Genomic DNA, 16,526 nt, shown 5'->3' on the forward strand with positions numbered 1-16,526 from the left:
TGTTCCAGTTCGGGCAATTATAAATAAAACTACTATTCACAGGCTTACTTTTCTGTGGACAGAATTTTTCAAACCAGTTGGGTAAATACCTATGAATGTGATTTGCTGAAGCGTAGGATGAGATGCTTAGTTTCAGAAAAAACTGTCTGTCAAACTGCCTTCCAAAGTGGTTGTACCATTTTGCATGTCCACCAGCAATGAAAGAGACACCCATTTGCTTTGTATCCTTGCCAGTTTGGTATTGTCAGTTTTTGGATTTCGGTCATTTTTAATAGATATGTAGTGGAATTTCATGGTTTGAATTTGCAATTCCCTAATGACAAATGGTATTATTTTTTCTTGTGCTTATTTGCCATCTATGTACCTTCTCTGGTGAGGTTCTGTTCTTATCTTTTACTCATTTTTAATTAGGTTTTTTTAATCGTTCAGTTTTGAGAATTCTTCTTCATATATCTTTTGATTCAAGTCCTTTATCAGACATGCGTTTTGCAAATGTTTTTTTCCAATCAGTGGCTTGTCTTTTTCTTCTTTTAATAGGATCTTAATAGCAGAAGGTTTCAATTTTAATAAAGTCTGACTTAATTTTTTTTTCTTTTCTGGATTGTGATATTGGTGTTGTATTTAAGAATTTTTCACCAAACCCAAGGTCATGCAGATTTTCTCCTATATTTCCTTCAAGAGCTAACTTTTGTGCGAGGTATAAGATCTGAGTCTAGAGTCTTCTTCTTTTGTTTGCGTATGGATGTCTAATTGTGCCAACATCGTTTGTTGAAAAGACTATCCGTTTTCCACTGAATTGCCTTTGTTCTGTTGTCAAAGGTCAGCTGACTATATTTGTGTGAGTGTTTTCCTGGGCTCTCTATTCTGTTCCATTGATCTATATGTCCATTCTTCCACCAACAGCACACTGTCTTGATGATTGCAGCCTTTGAGCAAGTCTTAAAATCTGGTGGCACGAGTCTTCCAACTGTGTCCCTCTTCAATATTGTGTTGTCTAATTGAGGTCCTTTGCCTCTTCATATACACCTTGGAATCAGTTTATCAATGTGGACAAAACAGCGTGCTGAGGTTTTGACTCGAATTGGGGTGAATCTACAGGTCAAATTAGGAAGTATTGACATCTTAACAGTATTGAATCTTCCAACCCACGAACATAATATATGTTTCCATTTATTTAATTTTTTTCAGCAGCATTTTTCAGTTTTCCTGCTTGTTTTTATAAATAAAATTTCATTGGTTCATAGCCATGCTCACTCATTTATGTATTATCTGCCGTTACTTTCATGTTATCTTGTCAGAGTTCAGCAGTTGCATCAAAAACCATACAACCCATAAAGCCTAAAATACTTATTATCTAGCCCTTTCCAGAAAAAGTTTTCTGACTCCTGATCTAGAGTTTAAATCGTAGAACACCTTTTCTTCAATTCTGTTTTCTATGATCTCTTTCTTTTTGCTGGCTTTGGGAAAGAAGGCGTCATCAAAAAAGGAATGAGAGCACCTTAGCTTCAGCAATGAGTTAAAAATTCTTTTCGGACAGTGGACAGGACATCAATAGGAACCTTCTCTATTATCAAGATCTCGTGGGTTGAGTTGGGATGTAGATTATTACCAGGTTTGTTTATGTTCTGAGCTCAGTGCAACTGACCTAGAGGTATCTCAGAATGCCCATCACAGCACCTGGAACACAGACGGTTCTTAGCAGATGCTTGACTGATGGATGAAGAAGGAATAAATGATGTGTGACAGAAGACTCCTGCAGTGGTTCCTCTGGGGTCAGCTGAAGGGCAGAAGTAACATGCTTAGGAGCTATGAAACTGGGGACAGATGCAACAGACCCATGAGGCTGTAGCCAATGACAGGTACATAGAAAAGATGGCCCTTTGTCTGCCAAGAAAGCTAACAGATAACATGAACACTGCTTTCTACACTTAGCAAATGTAGTCTTGCGTTGAGTCTGTATCGGTACCAAGGCAATACGGAAGAGAATGTGTATTAAGCGTCATTTTGTTCCAGGTACTGACCTGGGGTCTTTACATATATTATTTCCAATCCACATAACAGTTGCAAGGTATCCCTTAGTATTCCAATTTCTTAGCAAACTAAGACTCAGAGAGCAAAGCGACTCCCTTGCAATGCCTTCATTTTGAAGTAATGGAGCGAAAACTAACCGTGGTGTAAAGGAATCTTGAACCACGTCACGCTTTTCACCCACGCTCAGTGTAAGCGCTAGCAAATAGCACGAGATGCTGCATAGCTCCCTGCTCTTATTCGGGTGGCATTTACAGATGCCAACTCTGGGGATTTCATAGGCACGTCACAGATGTGAAGAAATGAGCAAACATAGTTCCATGTCTGTGAAAGACCATCCCTGCTCCTAGTTTGTTAATCAGTTGGTTGGTCAGCCAGGGGCCGTGATGTCCAGTAGCCTTTCACAGTGGGCACTGATGGACATCAGCAAAGGGCGAGACCTATTTTGTGCCCACAGGAGCCTCATGCTTTTCTGGAGACCATGTACCTCCCCGTGTCCCCACGGGGGGGTCAGTGAATCCATTAAAAAGCACAGTCACACAAATGATAATTGTTATAGATTTATATATACAGGCATGGACTCGGTGTGATTAAAAAACTGTGGAGGGGCTTCCCTGGTGGCGCAGTGGTTGAGAGTCTGCCTGCCGATGCAGGGGACACGGGTTCGCGCCCCGGTCCGGGAAGATCCCACATGCCACGGAGCGACTGGGCCCGTGAGCCGTGGCCGCTGGGCCTGCGCGTCCGGAGCCTGTGCTCCACAGTGGGAGAGGCCACAGTGGTGACAAAAAAGCTGTGGAGCCTTCAAACTCTTCCATTGTTTATGCATTCATGTATAGAGCAAATCCTCATCAGTAACCGATTTCCACTGTCCAAGTGGTCATCTTAAAGAAAAAAACTAACATTTTATAGCACATTACCATTCACATAGACCTCACAAACGCATTACCTACCTTGCAAGGTAGCTGGGGCAGGAGCTATTATTGTACCCATTTCAAAGGTTTGTGTACTGAGGCTCAGATAGGTGAGGTAATTTGCCCAAGGTCATGCAGCTAGTAAGTCAAGGTCTGTCCACTAGCTTACCATTCCCTTCACTGCTCTCATGTCCCCAAAGGTCTCATGCTCTAATCTTTTCTCTCATTCCATGTGAAATCCACATGTCCCCCAAGGCACTGAGAATGTAAGGATGAGAGTCTGCTTTTCTTCTCCTGGAACTTCGACACCAGATGGCTCTCCCAGAGGTGCTTGGTAATCCCCTTGTCCCGTGTCCAGTGAAATGAGATGCCACCAGTTCCCAGGACCAGCACCGATACCGTCCTCCTGGCAGTTGTGCAGCATTTGCAGGTTCCAGCTGCCCCAGCCTAGCTGGTGCGTCTCCTTCAGCGTGGAAAGCAGGTAGGCTCTGCAGAAGCCTTCCCAGTGCAGCGGCCACAGAATCTTCCACAGACCTCTTAGCACAAGGCAAGTGAATCTGCTTGAACGCTATAAAGCTCTATGGCCCCAGCCCACTCCCTCACTCCACCCACAAACCAGTCACCCATTCTCAGCTCTGCCACTGTCTTCCCACACCCTGTGACCTTCTAGTGTCTTCCAGCCAAAGAGAGACCTACCCCTCCCAGGGGGTAAACAAGAGAGAGCGAGCTGGAAGTGGGGGCAGGCTCCTGGGAAGGATAAATGGCAATTCCTGCGCTACCTTCCTTCATCAGCAGCTACGCCTCCCCGCCGCCAATGTCTCAGATCCTTCCTGAAGGGCAGGCTGCAGTGCAGAAAGGTTAAATGGATTCACCATTCTGTGGACGGGCAGGGATTATGACCCAACCCCCCGGGATACTAAGGCTGACATCCAAGCCAAGTGTTCCTCTTGTAATTGAGAGGATTGACATGTTTGACAAATAAGAGCCCAGGAACCAGAACGGGGCCAGCATAGGCTCTGAAATGCATGCTTCATCCACTAGGCTCACTGTGGACAGGGGCTCTTGAATCTTGTTCTACACCATCTCTATCTTTGAGCTAAGTCAGTGACTTTGAGACCAAGCCAGATCAATGCATTTCGGTGGGCATTGAATCCAGGACCCCCGGCCACTTTTCCATGCTGCACTAACAACACGGACCAACACGGTTGTAACACAGATTCAGAATGCAGGAGGGGAGTGGAGAGGATTGAAGGACGGAAGGTGGGCAGTCACGGAGGTCAGAGCATCACACCATCGAGACTGGAGAGGACCAGCCTGCAGACGCATTAAAGACGGTCAAACTGAGAAGGTCCTGTGCAGAGGAGAAGAGTCTTGAGCCATTTCAGAACAGGCATTTCCTTCTCTGATTCAAGATTCGTAGCTCTAAACATCAACCTGTGAAACACTCAGAAGTAACAGATAGATTCCTGCTCCAGGAGCTCCAGGAGAGGAAGTATTATTATTATCATCACTGCTGTTGCCACTGGCAGTGGTGTTACTACCACCACTACTGCTACTGCTGCTTTGTCCTTCTCTGACTCATGTTCCCCTTCAGCTTCAATTTCTTGCTGGAACTGCTCAGGAGATCATAAAGAAGGAGCTACGAGCACTCTCTCCGCACCCCGCTAAATTTGTTTAAAGAAATATGTATGAATCCATAGAGAGAGACAGATCACAGTCCCAGGATTGGGCACAGCTACTGCAGCTGCAAAGTTATAAGCCCATAAATAAAGTTTATGGTTAAACTGGCCTGACCTGGCTTTGCCCCTAAGTACAGAAGGAGTATCTTGTCGTTAGTATACAGAACACATCAGCCTAATGTCTGCTCATTTGTTCTCAAGCCACTCTGCTCTATAAATCTTTTGGCCAGGGCAGAGTAGGGAAGGGGGAGCCAAAGTGAGGGGCAGACAGAAAAAGGGTCAGGAGAGCGGGGGTGGGGTGTGCTGCCAGGAGAGTTTCACTGCTGAGACCAATAGGCAGCCACTAGCTCTGTCGCTCGGTGGAGAGGAAAGTCACACGTCACGGAAAATAAAGTCTTCAGCTTCTCCGGTGATAGGTGGAAAAGTAAGAGACTGTGGGAAACAAAAATCTCATTCATAAAATACTTTTGAACTCTTTTAGCTCAAAAACCCAGTTCAAAATGATCTGTCCTATGCTTTTACCGAAGAAGCCAAGTCCCCTGCTTTTATGGTCGCTTATCTTTGTTTTGTTTTTATTTTTTGTTTGTCTGTCTGTTTGGGGGGTGTTTTTTTCCCCCACTTCAAACAGAGCACTGGGATTCGGCTTACCCACACCACATGGGGGGCCCTTAGAGAAGCTGATGGGGGCATCTGCGGTGTCCCCATCCTTGGCAGGCTGGCACGCCGCTGAGTGTGAGTGCTGAGGAGTCCGTAAGAAAAGGACGGACAGGCGTGCAGGAGCGCAGCCCTTTGAAAACCTCTCTGCACGAGGCATTACTGAGAATTGACTTGGTTTGCTGAAAAATGAGAGTTACTCCTTTGCTGGGCTGACTTTCCACCCATTTCCCCTGTTGTAAGAACCTAGGAATAAAGATTCTGACAGCCTCCTGCCTGGGGATTCTGCTCGGGGAGGTGGGGAGAGAGGTGGGTTCCAGGAGAAGGCAGCCCTATAGTTGCTGCCACTTCGGGGCTTTCAAATTTCCCACTAGGCAGCAAGCAAGGGGACATCTCTCTTTCAGCCTCCACCTGGGCAGAAGGAACACCTGCATATTGGAGAGGTGTGTACGGCTCCCATCAGGCAAGGACGGTGGCCAGGAACGGCAGAGAGTTGGAGAAGAGGGCCCATCCCCCAACGTTGTTCTGTGCAAGAAAGATGGTTAGAATTAACCTCGGGGCAGCCTGGAAGGGGAAATCAGAGGCTGCGCGGCCTGCAGGCTCTGAGTGGAGGAGTGGGGAGGGATTATAGGTCCCAGGCTGCCCATCCGACCCTTGATGGTGATGCTGGGGGCCTGAGGGTACTTTTAAGCTGAGGGTTTGTATTTAAGCCTCAAGCCTGTACATTAAAACTAATTTGTTTCTTCCTTTATTCTTGGGTTTCTCCACGGCAGCCGTCTTTACATTTGGGGATGGATAATTCCTGCGTGCTGCTCGCGTGCTTGCGTGTGCATGCCTGTAAGTTTGCAACGTGGTCTGCAGCATCCTTGGTTCTTACCCACAAGGTGCCAATAGCATCCCCCAACCAACTGTGACTACCAGAAAATACCTCCAGACATTGTTAGATGTCCCCCGGGTGCACAATCGTCCCCAGTTCGGAACCACTGCCCTGCGCATCTTCTGTCTTGTGCCTCCTCTGGTCACCGCCATCAGCTTCGACTGTGCTGGCCTTCCATGGGCCTTCCGCAACAGGCAGGAGGGGCGGGGCCCCCGTGGACACAGAGAGGGAGGAAGCACAGGAAAGATGCCCAGTTCCTGGCCTCAGGGAGTTTATTCCCCCAATGTGTTTTGAAACTCATCCTTAGGACCCAGACCAACAAGATACAGGTGGGGCTACCAGGCTGAACAACGAAGCTGACAAGGAGCACATTTTTAGTGTATGTCCTGTGTAGCGTTCAGGACAGGCTTATACCAAAACATTACTTGCTGCTGGTCTGGAATTCAAACGTACCTGGCCGTCCCGTATTTTATCTGGCAATATGGTCTTCAGGTAGAAGTAAACGCATAGGGAAAAAATCCAGAGAGGGAACAGATAGTCTCATGGTTCAGAAATATGCCATTTTCTTGGAGCAGGATTTGACCCGTAACCAAAAAAAAAAAAGAAAAATGGGGGACCTTTCCTTCATCTCACTTAATGAGGCTGGGCTGAAAGACCAGAGCATCTCTGAGTGATTGTCTAGATTCCTCTTCTGCTCCCCACTGGTGGTCTTACACGCCCCCCTCGGAGACTCTGTCTCTGGGCTCGGCCGCAAGAGGAAACGAGACCGTGGGCGGGCGAGTCTCTGTCAGGCTTTATCTGGAAGAGGGAGACGTGACCACGTCATAAATCCACAAGGAACAGGCACATTTGCTGCTGGAGCTGGAGAAGCAGCGGAAAACCTTCACTGGCCTTTTTCCTCCGCCATCAATCTTGCTTCCCCTTTGAAGGAGAGAGATCATTACTCACGGCCTGACAAAGTGAAAAGAGGGAAGGAGGAGCCAGGGTAGAAGAAGAGAGACCTAGCGTGGCAGGTGAAGCATCTGGGGACCCAGAGGCTGGAGTGGAGAGGGACGGCCGGGCTGGGAAGGCAAGATGGGCACAGCCAGGGTCCACAGCAAGAGTGAGACTGACCATGAGGCAAACCCAGAAAATCTGGTATGTCTGAGTTAAAGGGGGAAACCTACACACAGGGAGGAGGGAAAAGCAGGAAGGGGACCACCACCAGCACAGAGACACACAGGTGCTCATGTAGGTCCTTCAGGGCCATCGGACCCCAGTGTCAGCATTCAGAAAGACGTGGCTAAAAGCCCTGGCTGTGAGTCAGGGCCACGGTCCAGTCTTGGCCTGCCTGACTCTGGTCACTCACCTTCCCTTGCACACCTTGGTTTTTTCATCTGTCAAATGAAGGTCCTGAGTTTTTTTGGGGTTTTTAAAAATATATTTATTTATTTTTGGCTGTGTTGGGTCTTCGTTGCTGCGTGCGGGCTTTCTCTAGTTGTGGCGAGCGGGGACCACTCTTGGTTGCGGTGCGCGGGCTTCTCACTGCGGTGGCTTCTCTTGTTGCGGAGCACGGGTTCTAGGCGCGCGGGCTTCAGTAGTTGTGGCATGTGGGCTCAGTAGTTGTGGCTCATGGGCTCTAGGCTCGCGGGCTTCAGTAGTTGTGGCGCACAGGCTTAGTTGCTCCGTGGCATGTGGGATCTTCCCGGACCAGGGCTCGAACCCATGTCCCCTGCATTGGCAGGCGGATTCTTAACCACTGTGCCACCAGGGAAGCCCGAAGGTCCTGATTGAAACGATTCTTACAGTCCCTCTGGTTGTCAGGATTCTGCCTTGACGGGTTCTGTTTTTCTTTCCTTTTCCCTCTCATGGGACATTGGGAATGCCCAAGCTTGGGGCGTTCTGCCATTTTCTTCCTTTCGTGAAATTCTGAAGCTCTGAGAAACCCTAGGGAGCCCTTGACCACTAACATTTTCTTTGAAGATGATGCAAAGAGATGCTATGTCCAACAGGAGAGCACAGCATGTCAGAGGACTAGCCACTGTAATCCTAAGGAGTGAGGAGGAAACCCTGTAACACCGAGACTCAGTCATACCCACCTGTAAAATGGGGGAAGTAATCCCTGTACAGTGGACCTATTGGGAAAACAAAAGAGATGGCTGCTAAGGAAGCATTTTTTAAAATAGAAAACCCTACACAAATATATTACACACACACAAAACACACACTGAGCTATATGACTCCAGCAGTCTCTAGCCTCCAAGAGGGGAAACAAAACAAGAGTGTGTCTGGGAGGGAGGGGGCAGGTCTTTGGGAAGACGCTGCCAGTCTGTCTTTCCTTCAGGACAACAGCTGAATTCCAGAGCCTCATCAGACGGGACCTCCATGTCTCTGCAAAACTAAACGGACAAGCATGACCTCCCCTTGGCAGTTAACCTTATTGAAGCTGTCTGGGAGGTGAGACATTTATTAACACAGATGGACTGCCTTCCAAGGGGACCCCGCTGCTGAAGGCCCAGCAGAATGAATCCTTCCCCAGATGCAATAAGTCTCTGCTTCAGTGTGGAATTTGATAACATCCCCCTTGCCAAAGGGCCTGGATAGAAGGGAAGCCGTGCTTTTGACATGGGAATGGTCAAACCATGGGGCTGAGGAGCTCTACTTGCAAAAACACCAGTCCTGGGAGGCACAAGGTTTCACAATTCTGGATGAGCAGCAGCTGAAAACTCAATTTCCCTGTCTGGGATCTGGGTTAAAACTCTCTACAGTGGGGATGGGGGTGGGAGGGAGAGGGGTAAAAATATCCCTGACGAGTCATCCATTCCAATGTTCTCTATACTGGAGACCCAGAACACATACACGTATTTAAGATGAGATATTCGGGAAAAAATCTCTGAACCAGCTTAAGCAGCACAGAAAATGTATCAGCTATCTACTGCTGTGTAACAAACAATCCTAAAATTTGGCGCTTTAAAACAACAAACCTTTATTGTCTCCCGGTCTCTGTGGGTCAGGAATCCAAGCTAGGCTCAGCCGGTACCTCTGCCTCTGCATCTCCCAGAGGCTGTGTTCATCTCAAGGCTCCACTGGCGTGGGAGTGGGGAATGCTGTCTGAAGGACTGATATGATCTGACTGATGTTTTAAAGTTCTGAGTGGGTGAGTACTTTACTTATTCAGTGAATATCCAGAGCAGTGGTTCTCAATCCGAGCAGCACATTGAAACCCTGGGAGAGTTAAAATAAGAAAAGAAAAGCTTGCACTCCACCTCAGAATGACTGAATCCAAGTCTGGGGGCGGGTAGCATCCAGGCATCAGTTTAAAAAAATGAAACATGGACATATATACACTACCAAGTGTAAAATAGATAGCTAGTGGGAAGCAGCCGCATAGCACAGGGAGATCAGCTCCGTGCTTTGTGATGACCTAGAGGGGTGGGGTAGGGAGGGTGGGAGGGAGATGCAAGTGGGAGGAGATATAGGGACATGTGTATGCATATGGCTGATTCACTCTGTTATACAGCAGAAACTAACACACCATTGTAAAGCAATTATACTCCAGTAAAGATGTTAAAGAAAGAAAACAACTCAATGGTGAAAAAACAAAACAAAACAAAATAATGAAACAAAAAAACCTCTGAGAGGGATTCTACCGTGCAGTCAGGGTCCAGATCTAGGGCCTAGAGGAGGGTTGGCAAACTACACCCCAAATGGGCTTCTCAGTCCCTCATGAAACCGTGGTGTGATGCCCTCCCACACAGGTTCCTGAGTCACAGCCTCTGAGCATTCAGAGGCTCAGAGACAGCGTCACTGGCTGTAGCCAACAGCTGGGGCGAAGTGTGGACCATGTGCACGAGCTGGTTATGTCCTAGGGCAGGATGTGCAAGGCCCACACCTCTGTTCCCAGCACTGCCTTCTTTGGAGAGTTTTGGTCATGGGAACAGCCCAACATACGTCCAACACAAGGGGCGTTTCTCTGGTGCGGTGGCTCTCAGCCGCGACCGAGCATCCTTAGGACCCCTGGGCAGCTGAAGAGAACTAAACAGTAATCTGATGCTGGGACCACAGCAGATTCTGGGGAGTCTCGTTCAGTAGGTCTGGGGTGGCAGCTGCTTCGCTGAATGTTGTAAACAGACACTCATGCCTGGGAATCACCGTATTAGACTCTAGCAGCTAGAGCAGTGATTTCCAAACATGAACATGCATCAGAATTCCCTGGAGGGCTTGTGAAAACACAGGTTGCTGGGCCCCATCCTAGAGTGTCTGGGAATTCCGGGGTGGGATCCATGAATGTGCATTTCTAGCAGAGCCTCTTCGGTGCTGCTGAAGCTCCTGGCCTGGGGACCAGACTACGAGAAGCGCTGTTTCAGCGGATCGTGGGGTTCTCCCATGAAGGGGACTTGAAGAGGCAGAGGAGTGAGGGCTGAGTTCTAAGCACCTGAGTCCCGTTGCTAAACTACGAGTAAGGCAGACAGCGTCTCCAAATCTCTGTGCAGTTGTGCGTAGACGCCCGCCGCGTCCCCCGAGGGGCTCAGCGGGGTAGCCTGACATTAGCTGGTCTCTCCTGGAACCAGAGAAAGAGCAAAGGGTGGCGAACGAAGGGGGAGGAAAACAAAGCCTTTCGAAAATGAAGTTACTCAGAGCTCCTTTAAAACCCGCCACCAGTGGGAACCCGAACGTGTAATTATTTCACCCGTGTCATTAGCCGCTTCCCTTCTGTCCCACCCACTTCTGCCAAGCTTTGTGTTTGGGAGAAGCAGAAGGGGGTCTCGAGAGCCTCCAGACTCACCACATAACGCCCCACATTCCCCTGTCCTGACAAACTTCCTCAAAAAATAGGACTTGGATCTGTCTGGAGCCAAACCCCAGAGCTTCCCGTCCATCAATTAATATTTATGGCGCCTTCACAATGAGCTAAGCAGGGATATAAAAGGAAACAGTTCCTGCAGACTGTTATTAAGCCAAAGGAGAACAAGTGCCTCGCCTTCCTTTTCACAAGGTGTTGGCAGCTGGGTGGTTTGTGTCTGAGTCAAAATGAGCATTCAACCGCTCATCCCCTGAGCGCTTATTGAGCGCTCTGGATGCCACAGGCTCTGCTCCGGCCTCTGGAGGTGTGGCCGTGAGCGAAACAGACAGAAACCACTGGCAGAGAGGCCCTAAGAAGCTTAGGGGCAGGAGCTAGGGGCCGATACCCGCACTCAGGAGCCCCATCCTGTGACCGGGTCAGCCGGTCTGCTAGAGAGCAGCTTGTGCATTTCATATGCCCTTTTCCGAAATCTACTACTGGGGCTTAAACATCTGCAGTTTCAAGGCCAGTGGGCGAAGGGGTCTGAGTTTAGACACGTGAAATGCACTTTCTCCACAGAGGAATCAGATGCTTCTTGCATTTTTCCAGATCTCTTGCCTGAATGAAATATTCACTCTAAAGCCCCAAATCTGAAGACTCAACCACCCCCTCCCTCGCCCTGGGGCATCTTCTCCTCAGCATCTTTGTGCCAGTTCAGAGGCTGCCTTGACCCTTGCTGGAAGCTGTGGTCAATGGTGGCTTCTTGACCTCCCATCCCCAAAGGGACAAGTGGTTTTCCTATAGGTAGTGCCCTTCTTGGAAGGTGGCCGGGTACTAAGAAACCCAGATCCCCAAATCTGAGCCTGACCGGTGTTCTGAATCAGGACCTTGTGAGGGTAAGGTTCACGGTGACAGACACCATTTGCTTTGTCCAGTGTGGCGACCCCAGCGCCTAGCACTTTGCTTGGTTCCCAAGAGGTGAGTGAATGAATGAATGAATGAATGAATCAGAAACAGCTCATGGAACTTTGGAGTCCCAAGGGCTTGTGCCAGGAACACTCCTCATGCTTGTCACGTTGACCTCACCGATGACACTCACAGTGCCCATGGGGCGTGGAGGTGAGACAGGAGGCCACAATTGTCATTGGAGACCCACAGAATGGGAGAGACATGCACCCGACAACCCACACAATTGTCCCGCAAGGGATGAATGGAGGGATGAATTGTGGGCTGGAGAAAAAGCAGTGGGCCTCCTTTCCTTCCCTCCTGCACCCCCGCTTCCAGACATCAGGGAACAAGGGGGAGCTGGGGTAAATTTTGAAGGAGAAGGATTTGAACTCATTACCTTTAAGAGCAATAGATCTGGGATGAATGGGGATTGAGCCCCGTATTTGGAGATGAGAAGGAGGAAACAATACATAAAAGAAGCTCAGCGTGGTTACAGTGTGATACATGAATGTTTTTAGCATGCATAGCATGTTAGCATAAACACACCTGTGCAGAAAATGTATACAGAGCAAACCTAGTATATGTTCTACAAGGAAACAAGAATCAAAAAACCAGACAAGTTCATGAGAAAAGTCCCACTGGGGTAAACAATTACCACGGACTTGTTCTCACTCTATAGAACATGCTTTGCTCTCCTCTACCTTGAGGTTCTCTCTTCCTGGCAGTTCTCTCTTCCTGGGATGACAAGACTTCTCTCCCTGGAAAACTCCTATTCAGCTCTCAAAACTTAATTTTCATCTCCCACCCCCAAAAAGACTGTTTCCCCAAGGATGACCGTAGCACTCTGAACCTCTGCTATGGTTGCGTGTATAATTTAACACTGTGGTTGAACGTGTTACCCATCTATCTACTTTACTTGACCATGAGTTCCTGAAGGCCAGGATCCTTTCCTATTTATGTCCCTCCAGTATCTGGCATGAAGAAGTCCTCAATACAGGTTTTTTTTTGGTTTTTTTGATTAAAAAAAAAATGCAGAAAGACTGTTATAAATCACGTCCAATTTGGACATCCAATAGGGACACGTCTCTATAAGGAAGACCGAGTTTTCACAGAAAGTTGAAAAATACTCCCTGCATCCGACCTTCCAAGTTGTGGACCATGGTGAAGACCACATGTGAACGCTGGGTGAGAGCTACCCCATCATTCAGGAAGCCCTCTCAGAAAGCAGGGAAGCTCACGGACGACTGAAAACTTATTTGCATCAAATAAGCACTCGCTGGAGTGTTCAAAAACCAGCAGGTTCCAACTTGAACTTTTCAGAGAAATCATTGCCGTGTACCCTACACTTGGTGCGACAACACAGGCAGCCAAACCGAGAATCCCTTTGCCCCTTGATGAGAGACCCATGGGAACAGCTGGAGCTCCGGTCTCAGCAAGACCTCCAAAACTTTGTGACGATAAGCCACCCCCTCTCGGTTCCCTGCCAGGTGTCTCAGTGCTGCTACCTGAAAGAGCGGTAAGCAAGTGGAAATAACTGTGGGATTTATCGCTGTGAATTAACACCAAGGTGCTCATGGCTAATGTGGTGGTATTAAGGGCGTGGTGCAGCTTTTGGTTACCGACTGCCTCCTTTGCAGGGTTATAAACTCCAGAAGAGATGTCCCCTCCTGGCTGAAACTTGGCCACTGGCCTGAGGTTCTTCCCTGCTGCTGGTGCCCGACCTGCTTGCTCATCAGCCTGCCGAGATCTGTCTGCAGACACTGCTGGGGCCACGAGCTTCTGGAAGACTTGCCCATTGGAAGCCACTTCTGCCGTGACACTGGCATTCACACCCCTAAAGCAAAGAATTAAAGAGTGAGATTGCCATGCTCTAGAAATGTCCAGGTCCTTATAAAGTCACCCAAAGAGCCACCAGGAGATTGTCCGTGAAATGAACAAGGCTGTCGTTATAGGGCAGGTAGCTGCAGATGTGTTAAATCAAGAACGAATCTATTATTCTTGTGACTCAATTCTCCACCTTTCCAACAAAAGCCCTCAAAGGGTTGCTTCAGACGAGAGGATTTATCAGGGACTGGGTAGGGCGATGCATCTTTTATTTGGATTATGTTTCTAAGTTATAACGTTTCTCGTCCCTTGGGCAATTCTCACGTCCCACGGTGTTTTGCACTTTGCCCATTCTCTTGTCCATAAACAAACTATAACTCATTTTAACTTTCCTCCCTCCAGCAACCCTCTGAAGTAGGCAACAGGAGTATCAGGACTCTGATTTTATAGATAAAGCAATCGAGTTTCGGAAAAATTCAAATGACTTTCCCAGATTCACACGGCAGTGACCAGATGCAAACCCAAATCGTCTGATGCCAAGCCCAGTGCTCAGACTTTCCACCTTAGCATGTTCTTAAAAAAAAAAAAAAGTCAGCATATTTCTCCCACCTGGTCCCACTTCCTGCAAAGCGGACGGGCAAGAGGGTCGATGGTACTGAATTATGAATTTCCCTCTGGGAAAAGAAATGTTGCTCAGTGAGCCGCGACTCTCTTCCACTTAAATTTAAGAGCAGCTCGGTTCAGTTGAACTCAGATTTTCACTGGTTAGGGACCCAGGATGAAACGCCCTTCTGAACTCTGCCATTCAGGGTTCTGGATCAGAAAAAGAGAACCAAAGGCAGATGCCTCCAAAGACCTTTGCCAGACCCTACACCCCAATTAACCAAGAGCTATATAATAAGGTAACCTTATCCCCCAAGTCCTCAAAAAGCAATAACGTGGTAAAAGGAACCAACAAATTAGTAACCCATTACCTACAGATTTTAATTAGTGATGGGAACTAGATCCAACGTGAACGCCTCCCTAGAAATTCTTCCTGTTCCAACCACCTGGCAGGGACAGTCACTCCAATCTGGGAGTGCTTTCAGGAAGCTAGCAACGAGCAGCTCAACCTGCCGCATCCTCTAAGATGAAGAAAACAACCGTTGGATAAGGCACGGAAGCCCAGCTAATGACTCCAGCAAGGCTCAGAGACTGGTAGAAAAGGGGAAGGGTGTTGGTCACAGTTGCCTCTGATTTCTTAGCAAATTTTGGCTGAACCATGTAGAAACCAAAGACGGAGAGACACCTCATTTTCATACTTGGAGACTTAAGAGCTACTCTTCATTACCCACCTGAACAGAGTGTGTAAAGGGGTACTTGTGTTTAATTTTGAGATGAACTAAATATGCTTTATTTTGCAATTGCTTCCCCACCTGCTTAGAGTTGCTTTGGCTCACATTTATGTCTGTGTAGCCCTTGATCACACATCAGCCATGCAATGGGAAAAGGGGCGCGTGGACTGAACATGAAGGGTGCAGCATGGGATTGCACCCATGAAGCGCCTGCATGGCATAAGGCCCTTGGTTCTTGCACACAGACGTTTTCCTTGCTGACCAATGAAAGGAGGAAGAATTTGTTTTAGGGTCTCCTATGTCCAGGGAATTGTCTCCATCACCGCCAGTCCTCAGGCTCCACCACAACTGCTGCTTTGCTGAGATCACTTGGCTGGTGATCCACAGGAAGCCCGGGGGTGCTCTCTCAGCCCCAGATCCGTTGGAGCAATCCACAAGGTGATGGGAAGCAGATATCCCTGCTTTTCCCTGGGACCTAATTGAGGGTAAGCCCAGGGTTGTCATCCATGTCACCAAAACTCGACTTCTTCCTTCTGCCCTTCTGGTCTTCCCCAAACCATCTACACCAACATCTACATCTTTTCACAGAAGGGTCAGGAAGATCTCAGAAAGCAACACTGGGAACTCCACCTTACTTATTTCCTTGTACCACCCCAAGAGGAAGAGGTATCATAGAACTCAGGAAGGCAGGGGTCCCACATGGGTGCTCCCTTTTCCTGACCTGTCCATTTTCTCATTTTCCTCAAGAGATCCACTCTTCGACAGAGGAATGGATAAAGAAGATGTAGTACATATATGCAATGGAGTGCTACTCAGCCATAAGAAGGAACGAAATAGTGCCATTTGCAGAGACATGGATGGACCTAGAGACTGTCATACAGAGTGAAGTAAGTCAGACAGAGAAAGACAAATATATAATATCACTTATATGTGGAATCTAGAAAAATGGTACAGGTGAACTTATTGGCAAAGCAGAAATAGAGTCACAGATGTAGAGAACAAACTTATGGTTACCAAGGAGGGAAAAGGGAGTGGGACAAATTGGGTGATTGGGATTGACATATACACACTACTGTATATAAAATAGTTAAGTAATGAGGACCTACTGTTTATCACAGGGAACTCTATTCAGTGCTCTGTGGTGAGCTAAATGGGAAGGAAATCTATCAATAAAAAAGAGTGGATATATGTATATGTATAATTGACTCACTTTGCTGTACAGCAGAAACTAACACAACGTTGTAAAACAACTATACTCCAATAAAAATTAATTAAAAAAAAAAAGAAATCCACCCTCCCCCTCATTCCCTACTTACATCTTGCAAATTTAGCGTTCTACTAGATGCTAATGGAGGATCTATCTCGTCGACATGCGTTTGGAAACAGAAGGAAATGAGTCCCAAGAGTTGGGAAGAAGGTAGGAACTCAAGTTCACATCACATCTTCAATAGAAAGCTGAAGCTGATACGCTTACAAGTTGCCTGAGAAGCAGGCTCTCCTCCTCGCAAC

This window comes from Phocoena phocoena, chromosome 19, assembly GCF_963924675.1.
Source record: "Phocoena phocoena chromosome 19, mPhoPho1.1, whole genome shotgun sequence".
In the NCBI taxonomy this organism is placed as follows: domain Eukaryota; kingdom Metazoa; phylum Chordata; class Mammalia; order Artiodactyla; family Phocoenidae; genus Phocoena; species Phocoena phocoena.